Raw genomic sequence first — 21,374 nt, forward strand, 5'->3', positions numbered from 1 at the left:
TTGGATTTAGGGCAGGCTTTGTGCAATGCTGTTCTGGGCTCATGTCTGACTATAATTGTGACTCACAGGAATTCTAAGCTAAGTTGAAAGTTACCTTGTTCACTACACTATCATTTGGAATTCCCTCACAACTCAGATCTCTTCCAATTGGGTCATTCTTCACATGGACTTTGACTGATCTCTTTGAACAGACATATTTTTAGACCCTGGAGTGAATTCTAGAAACAAGGTCAATTTTTATGGCTTGCTATTTGTATTCTGCCAAACTTCAGGATGGACAGGATGTAACATAAATTCATTAAATCCTCCAGGCCTGAAATGTATATGATTAGTCTAGGTTTATGAGATGTTGAAATGTTGATCTGGAAAGAAAAGTATCCAAGTAAACCAATTCTCACCACAATTAATTTCTCTACAAACACAAAAGTTCCTATTTTATATGTGAAATTCTCCATACAAGAACAGGTATAGATAAGGAATTATTATATGGTGAGCCTGTGGGCAAAAACTATGCAATATAAAGCCAGATTCACGATCTAAATTCTATTTGCCCAAGAGCAAATAAAAAAATGATCTGGAAACTAAAATAAGATAATTGACAAATGAAACACATTTCTACCTGTTTATCACCTTTACAATAAATTTTCAAAAATCTAAAAGAAAGAAACACATGTCCAGGAAAGTTAAAGAAATGATTAGGGAAGCATATTCATTTTTAACAGAGCATAATATTTTTTAAAAAGTAAACACACCATGCGTTTAATCAAACCCATAGTTAACATTTAATCATAGGACCTTTCTATTGTTTTGTTGTCTGTAGGAAGTAGGAAGAGAATTGCCCTGGCAAGGTGGGAGTGGAGGTGTAGATGGAATCCTTGGAAAAGAAAGAGAGTGGGGTCATTATGCTACCCTCCTTTCTGGGATTACAGATGCCCACACGGCGCAGTTGACAGCAGGGAAGCTGCTGAGAACTGCCACAGGAACTTTATCAGATAAGTTCTGTTTGGGCTTTTGTTTGCCATTCTGTGGTTTTTAGATATTTATTATGCAACTCCCAAATTTTACCTACTAGCTTTTATAGAAACAACAAAAGCAGAGTAGTAGAGTATTTCCAGGCCTTTTTACTCTTCATCTCTAAAATAACAAAAAAAAAAAAAAAAAAAAAAAAGGGCTGAGGATATGGCCTAGTGGCAAGAGAGCTTGCCTCGTATACATGAGGCCCTGGGTTCGATTCCCCAGCACCACATATACAGAAAACGGCCAGAAGTGGCGCTGTGGCTCAAGTGGCAGAGTGCTAGCCTTGAGCGGGAAGAAGCCAGGGACAGTGCTCAGGCCCTGAGTCCAAGGCCCAGGACTGGCCAAAAAAAAAAAAATAATAATAATAATAACAAAAAAAAAAGTTTAAAAAATCCTTTTCAATTCATGCCTAAAAACTTATCTAGAGACCAAGAAATGATTCATTGTCAGAACATATGAACTATTCTTCCTGGGATTTTTTTTTTTGTGCTGGTCCAGGGGCTTGAAGTCAGGCTATCTCTGAGCACTATCTCTGTTGGTTGTTTTTTTTTGCCAGTCCTGGGCCTTGGACTCAGGGCCTGAGCACTGTCCCCTGGCTTCCTTTTTGCTCAAGGCTAGCACTCTGCCACTTGAGCCACAGCACCACTTCTGGCCGTTTTCTGTATATGTGGTGCTGGGGAATCGAACCCAGGGCCTCATGTATACGAGGCAAGCTCTCTTGCCACTAGGCCATATCCCCAGGCCCTGAGCACTATCTCTGAATGTTTTTGCTCAAGGCTAGCACTCTACCACTTAAGCCACAGCTCCATTTTCATCAAATGGAGATATAAGTCTCATGAACCATGACCCACAGATCTCAGCCTCCTGAGTAAATAAGAGTTACAGGTAAGAGCTACTGGCACCAATCTCTTCCTTGGTTGTCGAGACTCTATAGAAGGGATCTTGGAGGAGGGACTCAAATACTGTGGAAATATTATCTGTCTGTGTAAGCAGTGGGTAAGGATGCTCAGGGAAGGGGAGGAGGGTGCTGGAAGAATAGAGATACTAGGCTGGTTGATGTATTTGAAGCTGGTTTGGATTGGGACACAAGAATACTAAGAGAGCTTGGTTGTACAAGATCCTAAGGAGCTTGGTCAACATGATGAGAAGTCTTTGCGGAAGTTTGGGCCAAGTAGTCATAACCATGTAAAAGATCACATGTCTGCTTCATGGAAGAGAGAGTACAGAGGGGTAAGGGTGGAAAATGGGAGTTGGCTTGCCACCTGAGGACAGGATAGTGGCTCTGATGACAGGAAGGCTAAGCAAGAGAACAAGAAACTGACAGATTCTGGGTGCAAGAGGCAATCGATGCAGGATCGGCTGGATTTAAATGATGGTAGAGAAGACAAAGCAAGTTTTCTGTGTGTTTTCCATGTATAAAGATTTTTATAATCAGCTTTATCATAAGAAAATTACATAAAAATATATATCAGTAAGTGACTTCCTTATAGAGCTTCAATACAAAAATTTCCCGTCCTCTAGTCAAATGCTTTTGTAGTGTATATTTGAATAATCTGTGGATGTATGTTTATATCACTATATTTTTAACTCCTTTTTTTTCATTGACCCAAAATAAGATTCACTGCAAATGCAAACATGTGTCAAAAAGAAACATAAAAGTACCAAAGTGTTTATATCCAGCTTACCAATAGAACTTTCTAGTACCATATCAGTCTATCTGTCTTAGCAAAAGGTCTTTTAAATTTTTTGTTTTTCTGGGCTGGGGATATGGCCTAGTGGCAAGAGTGCTTGCTTCCCATACATGAAGCCCGGGGTTCATTTCCCTAGCACCACATATACAGAAAATGGCCAGAAGTGGCGCTGTGGCTCAAGTGGTAGAGTGCTAGCCTTGAGCAAAAAGAAGCCAGGGACAGTGCTCAGGCCCTGATTCCAAGCCCCCACGACTGGCAAAAATAAATAAATAAATAAATAAAATAAAATTGCTTTTCCCTTTTTCTCATTATTAAGGACTGATTACTCTTGAATCTTTCCTAGAGCTGTTCACAATGACTTCAATGACTCAAGCATTGGCACTCCCTCATGAAAGTATTTGCTTTGGTGAATTATAAAATTTCTGTCACAGAGACTACAACTGTCTCTGAATCAAGCTGCCTTCTGTAGTAATTACTGAGCACATGGTATGACTGGAATCCTTGACATTCATTAAAAATTAGTGCAGGTGGGTGAGAAAGAACAAAAAAAAAATCACGAAGGTTAAGTAAATCATTACTCTTCTTAGGAGAGATGATTTGGCAGATACACAGTGGAAGAATCAGCCTCCAGGTTCAGCCTCCTGGTTTTGCTCGTGGCTTTTCATCCTTCTCACTTAGACTGAAACATCAAATAGTTTTCGTCAAAGATTCCGTGAATGGTTCAGTTTTCTGGTCACTTCTATATTTGCCATCACTCTGGGATGTGAGGAAAATTGACTAAAGTGTCACCAGTTCTCAAAGGAAAATTAGTTTTAACTTTCAAGAAAGTAATAGCAATTGCACCACATGCCAGCTACAATACAGTGTGTTCACAAAAGCCCAAACATTCCACTGGTCACAGGAAACTAAAACTCCAGGACAAAATTAATTAGCAGCTGAGTAGATTTTTATAGAGCTGATAGAATGGCTTTTGTACACGACTGAGAGAACATTCCATTCTTAGAAAATGATCAATACAAAGCTACCCTCCAATAAAAATGGTAATGTTTGCTACCATCTGATAAATAGAACTGATAGAGCAAATGCAAAGTATGATTATCTGTGAGTTTATCAAAATATGTCTTTAAGCAATGTTTTTCAAGAATATGGTGTGGGCTGGGAATATGGCTTGCCTCGTATACATGAGGCCCTGGGTTCGATTCCTCAGCACCACATATATAGAAAATGGCCAGAAGTGGCGCTGTGGCTCAAGTGGCAGAGTGCTAGCCTTGAGCAAAAAGAAGCCAGGGACAGTGCTCAAGCCCTGAGTCCAAGGCCTAGGACTGGCCAAAAACAAACAAACGAACAAAAAGAAGTGCTTCCTTCCCATACATGAAGCCTAGGGTTCAATTCCCCAGCACCACATATATGGAAAATGGCCAGAGGGGGCGCTGTGGCTCAGGTGGCAGAGTGCTAGCCTTGAGCGGGAAGAAGCCAGGGAAGGTGCTCAGGCCCTGAGTCCAAGGCCCAGGACTGGCCAAAAAAAAAAAAAAAAAAAAAAAAAAGAATATGGTGGATTTTTCTTCAATATTCTATTTTTGACTTTTATTTTTTGCTAAAAGCATACATCCTTCTTCAATTCAAAATGTGTTTTCACTTGTTCATTCCCACTCATGTTTTTAATATTGGATTTTAGATACATATGAAAGTATAAATAAGTTCCCTTAACAGAAGTCAGTTTAGCAAATGAATAACATCAGGAAGGCATATGCTTTGTGGGCCACTATCAATTTGTAAACAATTATTTCTCTAAGGAAGGCTTAAAGTAAGTGCCTTTTTTGTGTACTACTACAAAAATTAGCTTTTGATGAACTGTTGTACTTAACACATGTATTATTTTTAACCATAGAATTAATTGAAATTATGATTAATTATCTTATCTTAGTGTTATGGTTGGTATCTACTTGTTTTTGTTTTTCCGTAGGGTATATTTGAATAATCTGTGGATGTATGTATATATCAGTATATATAGGACCTCAAGCTCTTATTTGTCTTTTTCAAACAAGGATGGTGCTTTACCACTTGAGCCATATTGCTACTTCTGGCTTTTTGCTAAAGACAAGAACCTCCTAGACTTTTCTGTCTAGGCTGGCTTCAACCCAGGATCCTTAGATATCAGTCTCCTGAGGAGTTAGGATTACAGGCATGAGCAAACACCGCCTGGACAGTTGGGATCTATTTTCCTACAACCATTTAATCCAAATGCATAAATGTATTCATTCATACATAAATTTTCCCCTTAGTATAAGTGATTTGTAGAAGTTTGCCAAAGCTTTTTTTCTTCTCTTTCCCTGAGTACATGAGTAGATTACATTTCCTTGTAATTAGATGTGCTCCCATAAGTATACTTGATCAAACTCAGGTAAGCAGAAGATATATATATGTGTATATATATAAATATATATATATATAAATATATATATACACACATACATATATACATATATACGTGTATAATATATAGTATACATGTGTGTGTATATACGTGTGTGGATGTGTGTATATGTGTATGTGTGTGTATAAATACATTTCCAGGTCTGCTTCATAGGCACTTGCCATGTGCTCCTCCTTGATCTCTGCCCTTCTGTTTGATATAGTCCATCAGTGGGAAAGCAAGGCTACCAATGGTGGAGGCCTGGGTTCCTGGTTGATTATGAAGAGAATGAACATTCTCCCCAACCAAACATCCAACCAGAACTTTGAGCAAGCGAGAAGCAAATTTATGACATATTTCTAGATCTTGTGTTAGTGGGTAGATAATTCTAACTAGCATACTTAGGTGGAAAGAAAATATAATGTGATTTGTTTAAAGGATGAGACAGAAGTAACAGGATGAAATAAAATACATGAAAGTCACTGTCCCCAGTTTATTTCCTGCACAGAAAAATCCTGACAGTAACTACAACAGCAGTGGGTGGAGTGGGTGAGGTGAGAGGAAAAACTAGAGGAAAAAGCATTTCCTGTTGCTCTGCCAACTTTCTGCTCCATGTGCCCTTCTGCATTTCTGGTGTGGCTCAGGTCTCCTTCAAGCCAGTCCTCATTAACCATTGCTTGTGGCCACATTTCGAATGTCTGAGAACCTCAGGACAATTCAATGTATTCCAAGTAAAGAAAGGAAAAACTCCTACCCGAGATGGTGGAAGATAGCATCCTTCACCCATGGTTCTGCTGTTCCCCAGACTCTATCTTGTTTGCATTTTTCCTTCCAGGGTAAGTTTCCCTCAATTTTGTTCACATTAATCAATTTTGTCTTTAACATATCTTTTCCTGCCTCCTCCAGAACTGTTTCATTAAACATTCCCTCATGATTTCACAGTACCAGCTCATCTTTCTTGCCTTATTTTCTTTTTAAAATTAATTAATAATGAATTAATTTATTGTCAAAGTAAGGTACAGAGGGGTTACAATTTCATACGTAAGGCAGTGAGTACATTTCTTATCAAACTGGTAACCTCCTCCCTCATTTTTCTCCCACTTTTCCCCCTCCTCATTTCTTTCCTCACTCCACCCCCATCCGTGTTGTACAGTTGGTTTAAAGCATATTGTCTTGTAAGTATTGCTGTTGCATTGGTTCACCTTTTACCTTTGTCTCTCCATTTTGATGTTCCCCTTCCCTTCCTTAGTTCAGATCAATATACATGTAATACCCAGGGTACCAGAATCAGTTATAGTTACATCAGGGGTACTTTCTTACAAGAACCTTTATCTTTACTCCTATAAGGAACAACAAAACTCTTCATCGCCATGACATCTAATTTTGCTAATCTGCTATCTCTGCCCTGTAGTTCATTTCTTATGATCTCTTCCACCCCTCATATTTTGATTACTTACATTTTTCAATCCTTAGTTAACCAGTAAGTACTATTAGAAAAACCTTATAAAATATTATTTTGTTTCAAATCTACTAATATGGTTTTGAAAACACAAATGTAGAAAAGATAAACTTTTGCCTTTGAGAACTTCACAAACAAGGAAGAGATGGAAATAATAATATATTAATGATGATTTTTCATAATCTAGAGACATTTAGAAGGCTATGATGAATTATCATCAAAGATACCATTAATATCACTTTTTTCAGAACTGAACAAAATGATTGAAAGAACGAATAACTTTTGAGAATTGAATGGTCATAGAATTATTTTGTAGGGCACGCAAGGGGACCATGAGCATTTACATGGGATGTGCAGAATTAAAAGCAACGGTAATAAAGAATAGGATATGGCATACTCAGAGAAGCAATTTAAGTTTAACAAGTGAAACAACAGGTAATTTTGTTAAAAGGATAGAGAGCCAACTGAGTAGGACCGGGGGACTCAGTCTTGTCCAGAAATAGCTGCTTTGAGCCCTGTCCAATGGCTTTTTAATTAATTTAGTTTCATAGTAGGAAAAATTGGCATAGAAAAAGGAATAACCTGATGAACACTGAAAATTGCATGGTTACAGCAACAAAGAGCATCTATTTACAAGGGTCAGGAAAAAAGTAACTAAAATTCACTGTGAATTTCAGACAAATGTACGGGCAGCTGGATAGGGATTGGGAACGGGAAGCACATGGTCCAGCTTTTTGCGATACCTCTGACCTTAATGCTGGGTAAAACTGAGGAAACGAAGAGGGGATTGAAAAATGGATGTGTAGGTTTCTGTCAGGACTCTTTGGTAAACAATAATAAAGGAATACAGGACTTTGAGTTAGAAAAAGCACAGATGAAATGATTCGGTTGTGGGAATGGGCTGTTTGTGATTGCATGGTACCTGAGCAATATACCTAAAGCCCTATGCCAATATGTCTAGAAAGTTTCGTGGTAGGAAGGTGGACTTGGAGGTGGAGACTTTGTAGTTACTGATGTTTTCATTGCCTCTGATGGTCACTAATGATCTAGTAAGTATTAAGTAGAAGAACACATTGCTGTGAATTCTTTGTTCTCCTGACTTAGCACATCCTTCTCCGTAATGATGTTTTGGGTTGATCTTAGGCCTGAGTGTCTTGCTAAATCTTCTGTGTCTCCCTTTTGTCCTTACCAGCGTGTATGTGCACTATCCTCTTCTCCATTCATCTATTGAGTATTAGTCCATTATTCCATTTCTAACCAGTCCCCATTGTTCCAAGTCTTCTAAAGTTCTGGTCACTACCTAGGGTAATCAAGCTGCATAATATCACTTTGACCACATCATGCTCCAGCTAGGAAGCCTGTTGTCTGTGAATTCACCCTGTCTAATGAATAAAAGAGAAATACCTCAGTTGAGATTTAGAGTATCTCCATTCTCTTACTACAATTCATCCCTCCCAACACAGTCATTTCTCTATCCTATAAAACCCAACGGAAATGGAATTGTTTCTTTTAACTTACGTTGCAGTTATGTGCTTCTACACAATTCCTTATTTGGCTTCCCATGCTTTAGAGAGCTGAGAGTTGAATAAATTAGGAAATAAAACATTTTTCATAAATAAATAAAAAGACTTTTTTCTTGTTTCATCCCATTCTTCCATGGGAAAATGTTGATTTGAAAATAAGTTTATAGGACTGGTATGGTGGTGCATATGGTGGTGTAATCCCAGCTACACAAAAGGCAAAACAAAAGCATCAAAAATATCAAGGATAGGCAAGGCAAAGTTAGCAAAGCCATATCTCAAAATAAAACTGCAAAAGAAAGGGCTAGGGGCATGCCTCAAGTGCCAGAACACTTTCTTAGCTTGTATGAATGAGGACCTAGGCTCAACCTCTGTCACTTAAAAAAAAAGTTTATGTTTTTTGGTGAGAGTATATGTGCTTAGCGGGTATTATAGTAATTGAGCTTTCCTGATTATCATAAACTACACATGACTATGTGGGTCCACATCGGTAATTATACTAATTATCAACCAGAGGGACTAACAAGTTTTTTGACAGCCTTTAAGGATGCTAGCTGCTACTGAGGCTCATTTTTCAGATTACTTCTCCTTTTTCACATGATGTTAATATGCAAGCAGTTTGGCAAGGTAAGCATTAGGAAAACTTAGTTTATATATGTGGAATCAAAGGGAGATAGGAAGTTATTTCACCAGCCTTGAGCAAACAAGTCATTGAGAATGAGGATCTCAGAGAGACTTGGAGATGGTAGCCTTAGCTTATCTTTAACTTTTAGTTTTAGATCCTCATGGTATCCATCTTCTCCCCAGCTCTTGCATTATAAGTTATGTCTTCATTTGGATATGGTGTGAAAGTGTTTCCCAAGGGCTCATAAAACTTAGTCTTTATCGTGAGATATTAAGAGAGGTAGAAAGTTATTATATTTAGAGGTACAGTCTGTAAGATATGATTAGAATTAGATAAGGTATAGATAATATATTAGATAAGATGTGATTTGATTTAGATCAACCCAGAGACCCTAATGGGGAAGTACTGACTGCTTAAAGAAAAGGAGAGACATACATATACAGTCTTTCCCATGTGATGCCCTGCACTGCCTTGGGCCCCTTCCATATACAAGTGCTTGACCTTGAACCAGAACTAAAACCAGAATAAACCTCTTTTCCTTATAAAATTATAGCCTCAAGTATTGTTGCTACAGTAACAAAAAAATCTTCTAATACAAGAGACCTTGGGGATTCTATAACAATGTTCCTTGTTATGCTTAAGCAAAAAACTGATTTCTGTGAATGTCAACAATTTCCACAAATTGAGTGCAACAGGGTTACAGCTATTAGCATCCAAAAAATCTGAACACAAGCAAGATATGATCACCAAATCTTCTGAAATAAGCCTCCCCTTTTAAATTATTTATTATGGTTAGTAAAAGAATTAATTGCATAATAAGCATTGCCTTGACCACCACTACTTTATTCAAAGCATTAAGAAAGTGCCTGCCAGTACCAAATGCTTTCTTTTCCTATCTCCATTTGGCCAAACTGTTAAAAAGACAAGACTTAATAAAAGCAAGAGCCAGAGCCTTTTGCAGCAGGTGGCGCCCACCTCCGCCTACAGAATTCCAGCCCAAACAATCTGCTCAGAATTGCTGAGAAATCAGTAAAATGTGCCTCTGAGTCAGCTTTGTTAAGTAGGAGGGCTGTTATTGTTATTTTAATTCCTGCCAGAGTATGTGGGCAATGCTCCTTCTATCTGTGCCCAGTTAACCACGAGAGATCCCTCTTTACAACCTTGCCCTGAAATAGGGCTCGATCAAGAAGAGCCAGAACAGTGTGGGGCCTGAGTATAGCTTCCAGGTGGTGGTACAGAGTGAGATATGTCTGCCTAAAGGCTGGCTCTGATATCGTAATTAGCCAGTAAGATTTTTTTTAGAATGTTTGAGCCACATTTGAAAGTCATTCTTAAGGAACGCAATGGAGGAAGAAGCTCAGTGCTATGAGGTAGCAATCAGTGGGAGTTTTATTTTCAGAGAGGATAGTAAAAATACCACGTTTTCATTCTATTTTTCTTAGTTGTTAGGTCCTACTGTTTGTCTTTCTCATTCCAAGTGTTCTCAACAATATAAATTCTCACCAAGCACTGCTCCTAGGAATACTGTAAAAATAAAACAAAAAATATCCCCCAAAATTTGTCTTAAACAATAAACTTCATGCATCTATGTCTAATGATAACATAGAAATGCCCTACTATGTAACTGTACCCTTTTTGCACAACACCTTGTCAAAAAAAATTGTGTTCAATTAATAAATAAATTAAATTTAAAAAAGGAAATGTACTCTGAAGATAAATAAAAATCTTAATAATCTTGAACCATGCCTAGTCATAGTATTGTTATTAAAGGACTGCAGGAGAAATACAGTCTATACTCTTTTTATAGAGGGGTTACAATTACATAAATCAGGTAATGAGTACATTTCTTTTTGAACAATGTCACCCACTCCCTCATTTTCTCCCAGTCTGTACTCTTAAAAAGGGTTTCTTATATCCATCTACCTATCTCTCATTTGTGTATGTGGATTTTTTATATTATAAACTAAGGTGTGAAATTATAAGTCAGCCACATAAAGAGTCATGATTTGGTATGACAACAAAATCAGAACCATGAATATGTTTGAACATTGCAGAAGTGAAGGACTTTGTTGAGACCAAGTAAAAGCATCATTAAAAGGGCAAAGGCTATCCCTGATATGCATCATGTTCATGTGTGCAAAGCTTCTACCTACATTGTTTTACAGTAAGCCCTGAAGACCCAGACATCTTCAACAGGAGAGGCTTCATCAAGATAGGTAGTGGATCTAGATGCCAGTGACACAGCTTGGAGCATGATGCAATCTCTGCCTTCAGTGGGAGGAGAGGATGTTGATGTGAGGTCAGGGAAGCAGAAAATGTGAGTGCACAGAGGTCTGTGATGTGAGCTTCATTCTGTCATAACAGGCCATGACTGGTGGACTTTGAGGCCCAAAATTTTATCAGTTGATGAACACAGTCAATATGAGACAGTGAGGTTTGACGGAAACGCGGAGACTCGGGATTCTAGAAACATATGACCTTGGTACTGAGCTATTATGAGATTAAAAGAGGTTAAATAATATTCTGATAGGTGGTAGAGACTGGAGTCAGACCAACTTTAAGTGCTATTAACCCCTGAACTCTAATAGTGCATTTTTATGTGAGAAAGATGCTGATTCTATATGAATTAATAAGACTTAAACTTCAGAGACATAGATCAACCTTTACATTTAGAATTACATGTGTTATGTTGGAAGTATCCACTTCTAAATTTGACATAATACACTAACTAGCAACATTAGCAAATGACTCCCAAGGACTTAAAATTTTCCCAGTCTTTTCACTCATCTCATTCTATGTAGTCTACTGGGCCTAGAAAAGCTATATCAAGTCGACCATAATACTAAAGTACCAAGAAGAATAAAAATATCTACTTAATAAGTCACATTGGTAGTACTGGATAAATTTTCATATTTCCAAATAGACTGTGTTCTCCTTTGGGGTTGATATTGTGTCTTCCTTGCTCCTTTTTCTTTTTTAACATCAATCCCCAAATGCACATAAAAAGATCCCAATTAACATTGTTAGAATAAATGAAACCTATTTATAAAACATTTATGTGACAACAAATTCTAGAATTAATTGTAGTGTTAGAAAACAATTGGAATTTTTTTAACTTCTATGATTTCTAAGAGAATAAAAGCAATTAACATGGATCTCCAAAAATATTTTAAGTATCTTATGTATCAAAGGTAGCATTTATACTACATTTGGCAATAGTCACTATTTCATCTATGGGGAAATAATACAAATTTCAGTGATAATGTTATGGCAATACTGTGAAAATCATGGATCCCATTAGATTAGCAAGATATTTACAAGTAAATTAAATAAATGTGTTCCTGTTTGGGAAAAATAGTAAAATATAAAAAGGATTGGCATAATGCCATATGTGAAGAACTGTGGAGTCCTTAGATACAAATCCCAAATGGACTTTACAAATCGTGCTTACACCCTTTTAGCATTAATTTTTTTAATGCTGAAAGTCATTTAGAAAGAATAATAAGGGGGCTGGGGATATAGCCTAGTGGCAAGAGTGCCTGCCTCGGATACACGAGGCCCTAGGTTCGATTCCCCAGCACCACATATATGGAAAACGGCCAGAAGGGGCGCTGTGGCTCAGGTGGCAGAGTGCTAGCCTTGAGCGGGAAGAAGCCAGGGACAGTGCTCAGGCCCTGAGTCCAAGGCCCAGGACTGGCCAAAAAAAAAAAAAAAAAAAGAAAGAATAATAAGCGCAAAAAGGTTAATATTTGTCAAAGAGAAAGCAAACCAGGTGTGCATGAGTATATACACAATGGTGAGTGAAGGCTCAATGCTAAAGAACCTATGGTGCGAGTCCATTTGTATATACTTTGTGTGTGTGTGTGTCTCTGTGTGAGTACTGAGGCTTGAACTTGAACTTGGAGCCTCATATTGAGCTTGGTTGTTTTTGCTCAAGACTGGGTCAATGAAATAGCTAGTATTACAGGCATGAACCACCAGTACCTAGCTTGCATATACATTTAAAATGTGAATGATCATATGACATTTTTTTCTGACAGGTCACAAAATATTGGAAAATCATATCACCTTGGGAACTGTAACACTGATTAGAAAGGAAAGAAGGAAGGAAGGAAAAAAGGCAGGCAGGAAGGAAGGAAGCAAGCAAGCATAGGAGTCTTTCTTCTTTCTCTGATGGTTTATTCCTTTATAAAAGATTTTCATAGGGTAGCTGTTTAATCTATGTGGCAAATATTTAGGTCCTTTCATTTTTTTCAATCTTTTGCTTTGAAAAATTTATAAATGTCCTTGCTTGAAAATAAAAGAGAAATGATAAAAAGCAATAAAGTGAATGTTGTAGTGGCCAAATCAACATCTTATTTCTACTGAAAATAATTAAAATATATGTCCTAAAATTTCTTAAAATGAGAAGTCATCTATTTATATGCCTTCTTGATTCTATTCTGTTCTTATCCTAAAAATTTAGAATTGAAGAATGATGTAAATTAAAGGAAAATATAAATGTTGTTTGTATACTGAAGTGTCCTTAATTTACTCATTCAAAGTGTTGTTTGAAATGAGTGCAAATACAAATGTTTGTCTGTTATGCATTTGTTACATTTCAGTAAATACTTCCTATTATTCTTTCATAAATCTAGGCATAACCTGTTTTAACTATAGGAGAATCTGAATGCTAGGCATTTATATAATATGTGATCACAGTAACACTTGGATCTGGCATTTGTTTCAGTATACTGGGTCTAGACTCATGCATAAACTTGGTGAACTCCATTTACCTACTTCTGTCTCACAGCCTCAGACCTTGAGCTTACAAAATGGGCATGATCCTTTACCCACTTCACAGACCAGTTGTAAGGAATTCTTGAATTGACTTATATAAAGTAAATCAAATAAGAAGATGCCTAGCCGATGGTAGGTGCTGAGGAAACATTATCAGTAAGGTAAGCAAAGCACCAGCTTCATTGGTCTTCATTTCAGAGAGAAGTCTTTCCATTCTAAGTCTAAATTAGCCATAGAATTCATCATCCTCTTAACAAAGTGAATTGATATATATAGGTATAATATATACCTATATATACAAACACTTAAAGATTTTAAAAAAGTGGAGTTAGCAAAAAAAGATAATTTTCACAATCTTGGGTAACTCAGAGGAGAGCTACTAGGGTCTTACCTATTCAGGGAAGTTGTAAGTCAGCAAAGTTTGTCTTCTCAAAGGGTTGAAAATGTATTCTGGCTATTTTCTGTAAAAAAAAAAATTAAAAAATAATTTAGTCCTGATCCACATACAACCTGGAATTCACTGATTATCACATCAAGTACTTCAAATGGAAGTCCACCATATAGCTTTGTCTCATTGGTAACTATGAGAGAACAAAATGGATTTCATGATGGTTCCTTATACTTCTAACACATTGAGCATTTATAACCTGATATAGATTAGTTTGCATATATAGAAAGAATAGAGAAGCACTATTTTTAAATTGTTATTGTTAAGGTGATGTACAGAGGGGTCACAGTTACATGTCAGCTATTGAGTATATTTCCTTTTGAACAGTGTCACCCCTTCCCTGGTTTTCTCCCAGTTTTTCCCTCCTGACTCCCCTCTCCCATAAGTTATATTGTTCATTTTCAACATACTGTCTAGAGAGTATCACTGCTGCATTTTTTCACCCTTTGTCCATTTCTGTGCTCCCCTTAAAAATCAGATAAATTTACATATTAAACAAAAGGTGAAGAAAACAAACAACAACAAAGGAGAAAACAAAACAAAACAAAACAGTAAGCAAAATAACACAAACTTCTTGTTTTCATTACTTGGAGTTCATTTTGATAAACACCATTTTATATGACCATATGTCCAAAGCTACTGAAATTTGGTATTCCTTTCCTCACAATAACCTCTTTTGGTCTCATTGTGTGAATGTTTAGATTCCTGTCCAAGTGTATTTTATTTTTGTCTTTTACCATCCAGCATGGGGAAACACTCTTAACAGGTTTTCTTATCTTTTAGCTTTACAACAACGATGCTTTCAAAAGTACTATATCCAGGAAAGAGTACATAATCTACACCTAATAGATAGTAAGCAATTGTGTTCTCTCTCAAGACAATTCATTTTTTGAAGTAAATTGTTAATGATCTCTAGGAAGCTTTAAAGGATTAAGCTTCCAGCCTAGTCAGCAATGATTCTAACCAATAGAGGATGAAGAAGAAGTTTTCTAACCAGTTAAATTTTCTCTATAGAGTACATATTTTGATAACCATCATCTTAAAAGTTGTTCTGAATAAGCAGGCTGGAGTTGCAATCCTAGTATCAGACAAAATTGACTTCAAATTAAAAAAGGTAAGAAGAGACAAAGAAGGTTACTACATACTAGTAAAAGGATCTCTCCAACAGGAAGAAATAACCATCCTAAATATCTACACGCCAAATGCAGGAGCACCCAACTTCATCAAACAAACACTACTGGCTCTAAAAACATTCATAGACCCAAACACAATGATAGTGGGGGACTTTAACACTCCACTATCACCTCTGGACAGATCAACACGCCAAAAACTGAACAAAGAAACCACAGAACTAAACAATTGCATAGACCAACTAGACTTAATCGACATCTACAGAATATTCCACCCAGCAAGGACAGAATACACATTCTTTTCGGCAGCACACGGAACATTCTCCAAAATAGATCACATCTTAGGGCACAAAGAAAATCTGTACAAATTCAGAAGTATCAAAATCATTCCCTGCATTCTTTCAGACCACAATGGAATAAAATTAGAGCTCAACTCATTCAGCCACCACAGAAAACCCCACAATTCATGGAGACTAAAGAACACACTGCTGAACCATCAGTGGATCATTGAAGAAATTAAAACAGAAATTCAAATGTTTATGGACTTCAACCAAGTTGAGGGCACAAAGTACCAGCTCCTTTGGGACACAGCAAAGGCAGTACTTAGAGGAAAATTTATATCTCTGAGTACATACATCAACAAACTGGAGAAACAGCAACTCAGTAATTTAAGGAAGCACCTTAATTTTCTGGAGAGAGAACAGCAAGCCAAACCCCAAGTCAATAGACGGAAGCAAATAATTAAAATCAAATCAGAATTAAATCAATTAGAGACGAAAAAAACCATCGAAAGAATCAACAAAACAAAGAGTTGGTTCTTTGAAAAAATCAACAAGATAGACAGACCCCTGGCAAACCTGACCAAAGAACGAAGGCAGCACACTCAAATAAACAAGATAAGAGATGAAACAGGTAGCATCACCACAGAAATAACCGAAATTCAGAAAATAATAAGGGACTATTTTGCAAACCTTTATGCCAACAAATTCGAGAACTTGGAAGAAATGGATGATTTCCTAGAAAAAATTGATACCCCCAAACTCAACTATGAAGACTTAAACCTTCTAAACAGACCCATATCCAGTATTGAAATAGAAACAGCAATAAATGATCTCCCATCCAAGAAAAGCCCAGGTCCAGATGGATTCACAGCAGAATTCTACAAGGCCTTCAAAACAGAACTCACTCCAATATTTCTCAAACTCTTCAATGAAATTGAAAGAGAACGTTCACTGCCAGACTCATTTTATGAAGCCAGTATAACCCTCATCCCAAAACCAGGCAGGGACTCATCACGGAAAGAGGACTACAGACCAATCTCCCTGATGAACATAGATGCAAAAATTCTCAACAAAATTCTGGCCAATCGACTTCAACAAGTCATCAAAAAAATCATACACCACGATCAAACTGGATTCATCCCAGGGATGCAAAGCTGGTTTAATATACGCAAGTCAATTAATGTAATCCACCACATCAACCGGAGCAAGGTAAAGAACCACATGGTTTTATCGCTGGATGCGGAAAAAGCGTTCGATAAAATCCAGCACCCATTTATGCTAAAAGCCCTGGAAAAACTGGGATTCCAGGGAACATTCCTGAATATAATCAAGGCAGTTTATGACAAACCAACAGCAAGCATAACTCTAAATGGTGAAAAACTAAAGCCATTCCCTTTAAAATCAGGAACAAGGCAGGGATGTCCACTCTCCCCCCTGCTCTTCAACATAGTACTAGAATTCCTAGCCAGAGCAATTAGGCAAGAAGAGAATATAAAGGGGATCCAAATAGGAAAAGATGAAGTTAAACTTTCTCTCTTCGCAGATGACATGATCCTATACCTAAAGAATCCCATAGACTCTACCCCCAAGCTACTAGAGCTGATACAAAACTTTGGCAAAGTCGCAGGATATAAAATAAACCTTCAAAAATCAACGGCCTTTCTCTATGCTAACAACCCGAAGACCGAGGCTGAAATCAGGAAAGCAACTCCTTTTGCAATAGCCCCCAAAAACATAAAATACCTAGGAATAACCTTAACCAAAGAAGTGAAAGACCTCTTTGAAGAGAACTTTAAAAGCTTGAAAAATGAAATTAAGTCAGAACTAAGAAAATGGAAAAACCTCCCATGCTCCTGGATTGGGAGGATTAATATAATCAAAATGGCAATATTGCCAAAGGCTATCTACAAATTCAATGCAATACCCATTAATATCCCAACACCATTCTTTAATGAAATAGAGGAAGCAATCCAGAAATTCATATGGAACAATAAAAGACCTAGAATAGCAAAAACACTCCTAAGCAGAAAGAACAGTGCTGGAGGAATTACAATACCCAACTTCAAGCTGTATTATAAAGCTATAGTAATAAAAACAGCTTGGTATTGGCACCGGAACAGGCCTGAAGACCAATGGAACAGAATTGAAGACCCAGAATTAAACCCACAGAACTATGCCTACTTAATCTTTGATAAAGGAGCTAAAACAATAGTATGGAAGAAAGATAGCCTCTTTAACAAGTGGTGCTGGCAAAACTGGCTCAACACATGCAACAAACTAAAACTAGATCCTTATATATCACCCTGCACCAAAATCAATTCCAAATGGATTAAAGACCTTGAAATCAAAACAGGCACCCTGAAGACACTAAAGGAAGGAGTAGGAGAAACACTTGGGCTCCTTGGCACAGGACAGAACTTCCTTAACAAAGACCCTGAAAGGCTACAAATCAAAGAAAGGTTGGACAAATGGGATTGCATCAAACTCCAGAGCTTCTGCACGGCAAAGGACATAGCTCTCAAGATAAACAGAAAGCCCACAGACTGGGAGAAAATCTTTACCGGACATTCAACAGACAAAGGCCTCATCTCTAAAATATATGCAGAACTAAAAAAATTACCTTCTTCCAAAACAAAACTGCAAAGAACCAACAGCCCCCTCATCAAGTGGGCTAAAGACTTACAAAGAAACTTCTCTGATGAGGAAATGAGAATGGCCAATAGACATATGAAAAAATGCTCTACATCACTGGCCATAAAGGAAATGCAAATCAAAACAACATTGAGATTCCATCTCACCCCAGCAAGAATGTCATATATCAAGAAAACTAATAATAACAATTGTTGGAGGGGATGTGGCCAAAAGGGAACCCTACTTCATTGTTGGTGGGAATGTAAACTGGTTCAGCCACTCTGGCAAGCAGTGTGGAGATTCCTCAGAAGGCTCAATATAGAACTCCCCTATGACCCAGCAGCCCCACTGTTGGGTATCTATCCAAAAGACCACAAACAAAATCACAGTAATGCCACCAGCACAACAATGTTCATCGCAGCACAATTTGTCATAGCGAGAAGCTGGAACCAACCCAGATGCCCCTCCATAGATGAATGGATCAGGAAAATGTGGTACATTTACACAATGGAATTTTATGCCTCTATCAGAAAGAATGACATTGTTCCATTTGTAAGGAAATGGAAGGACTTGGAAAAAGTTATACTAAGTGAAGTGAGCCAGACCCAAAGAAACATGGACTCTATGGCCTCCCTTATTGGGAATAATTAGTACAGGTTTAGGCAAGCCATAGCAGAGCATCACAAGGCCCAATAGCTATACCCTTAGGAACACATAAGATGATGCTAAGTGAAATGAACTCCATGATATGGAAACAAGTGATATATCACAGTTATAACTACTTTCAATGTCCTATGTGAATGTGTAGTTTCTATTATTGATGATGTTTTGTATCACCTTCCTATGTTTGTACCTACACTACCTCTGTAATCTTATCTGAGTATATTGGAAACCGTGTTTACTGGTATTGGAAGTAGGAAATTCAAAGGGAATACCAAATTCGAGAGACACGGGGTAAAAAAAAGAGAAATAACTACAAAAGCAATACTTGCAAAACTGTTTGGTGTAAGTGAACTGAACAACTGGGCGGGGGGGAGGGAAGGGGGGGAGGGAGGGGGACATGAGGGACAAGGCAACAAACAGTACAAGAAATGTATCCAACGCCCAACGTATGATACTGTAACCTCTCTGTACGTCAGTTTGAAAATAAAAATTTGAGAAAAAAAAAAATAAAATAAAATAAAATAAAATTAAAAAAAAAAAAAAGTTGTTCTGAATTAATTTTGCTTAAAAATGCCTCTTAACATAACACAGAATATTGCTTGCAAACGTGGTACCTAGATAGAAATAAAATGACTAGAATGTCATAAGCTTGTGTTCTGCCGAATGACCCATTCAAGTGTCATCATCCTTATTTAAAGAAAATACAACAAGAGACCCACACAACACCAGAAATTTCAGAGTTGAGGTCTGTTTTCAAGTCCAGTTCTTACACGGTGTAACAGATATAATATAAATGTGTGTTGCGTCTATGTGATTTTTCTCAGAGGCTGTGATCTCACTCCTGGTAGAATGGACCCTCTTTTATCCTCAAGGAAGATGCCAATTTACAGGTAAATACCTTGAGACTCGCACTGTGAGTGGAAAGACAAGCTGCAGATAATCCTGTTCTGTGACACTTTTGGGAGCAATGTGTATAAGCATAGGAACAAACACCAAATACTGACTAGATCATGTCTTATATTAAGTGCTTTTACATGTGTTAGCTCACTGCCTCTGTAAACATTCACTCATACCTTGTTGTGGCTAACCTATTAATAATAAAATCAGGAGGGCTTAATATGTATTAAATAATAAAGAAAATCCTGCAAGCAAGGCAGAATAATTCTATATTTCCTGTAGTTACTTGATATCTATTTTATCAAGAAAGGTATATTAGCCTAAATCTTTTCACACAGACTTTCCATGCTTCTTTTAATCCAACCCTACGCTTCTCAAATTTACAAAGTATATAGCAATATTATACAGATTTTAAACACAATAGTTGAAGACCATTTGTAGTTCTTTTGGTGGGAGAAGATAGTATGCTTTAAATTTAGAGACTCACACTTTCTAAAAAGGTGAGTCACACCTCCAACCCTTTCTTGTTTGGCTATTTTTTTTTGCAGCCTATAGCATATATTTTTCCTTAAGGTCGTCATCTTCAATTGACCATCCAACATATGCCTCCTGTGTAGCTTGGGTTACATGTATATAAGCCTTCCTAGTTAGCTGAGTGAGATGAACTCTTGATATATATTTGTTGTTATTGTTTCCTTTGTGCTAGTTTTAAGCCATAATCATTGTCATCTCCACCTACAGCATCATAGAAATTATAGACATGGACCTTATTTTACTTTTGTGCTAGTCCTGGGGCTTGAACTAAGGGCTTGGGTGCTGTTCCTGAGTGTTTTTGCTCAAGGCTTGTGCTCTAGCACTTGAGCCAGAGCTCCATTTCCAGCCTTTTGGTGGTTAATTGGAGAAAGAGACTCATAGACTTTTTTGCTCAGGCTGCCTTAGATCTTAGCCTCTTGAGTATCTAGGATTACTGGCATAAACTACTAGTGCCATGCCAGTTACAGAATTTTTAAAGAATAGTTTTAATTATCAGCAAATTAAACCTTATAAGTTGATTTTAGAAAATGGTAGACTAGCTTGGGACCTTGTTCGGATAGAAAAGCCTTTGGTCTTATAAATGAATATTGAATAAAATGTTATACATTGTTTTCTTTCTAATTTTCATATTTTTCTTAAATACTTTAAATTGTGTAGCTTTTTGTGCTCTGTCTTTATGATTTTCAGGCAAGTGTGCAGGCATATATATGTTACATGCAAGCATGTTACACATTATGTAAGTGCATGTGTATTTTACCCCAGTAAAAGTAAGAGGACAACAAATAATATTATACAGCAGGGATCAGTAAAGTCTAGTCTATGGGCCTGATGCACCTTGTAGCTGCTCACTGTCCTAGATACAATGCAGACTGAATACAAGTGACATCCTTACAATCTAGCTCTACTATATGCCTATGCTGTCAGCACTTCACATACATTAATTCATTTATTCCTCACTTTCCCCCTAGGCTATTGCTATCACCACTTACATATGATAAAAACAGGCTAAGATGGTCCATAGCAGCAATGCACAACTAGAAAGTGGACAAGTCTGTTAACCATTCACCACTCGCGCGCGCGCGTGTGTGTGTGTGTGTGTGTGCGCATGTGTACATGCCAGTACTGGGACTTCAACTCTTGCTTAGTTTTTTCATTCCAGGTTAGGGCTCTACCACTTGAACCACACTTCCATTTTGGGCATTTTAGCTGGGTAATTTTAGAAGAGACTCTTGGATTTGTCTGCCAAGGCTGGCTTTGGAGATTGATCCTCAGATCTCAGCCTCCTG

The 21,374-nt window shown here is 37.4% G+C and overlaps 1 protein-coding gene across 5 annotated transcripts in view; it reads right to left on the reverse strand.

The window, feature by feature from the left end:
• Map2 (microtubule associated protein 2) overlaps nucleotides 1-21,374 on the reverse strand; it is a 257,458-nt gene that overhangs the window by 71,351 nt on the left and 164,733 nt on the right. For all 5 annotated transcript variants that reach the window (XM_048344848.1, XM_048344851.1, XM_048344849.1 and 2 more), the window contains one exon: nucleotides 13,896-13,965. The gene's annotated coding sequence lies outside the window, so the exon portion shown is untranslated. The remainder of the gene's footprint in view (nucleotides 1-13,895; nucleotides 13,966-21,374) is intronic.

Source organism: Perognathus longimembris, chromosome 4 (assembly GCF_023159225.1).
Source record: "Perognathus longimembris pacificus isolate PPM17 chromosome 4, ASM2315922v1, whole genome shotgun sequence".
In the NCBI taxonomy this organism is placed as follows: Eukaryota; Metazoa; Chordata; class Mammalia; order Rodentia; family Heteromyidae; genus Perognathus; species Perognathus longimembris.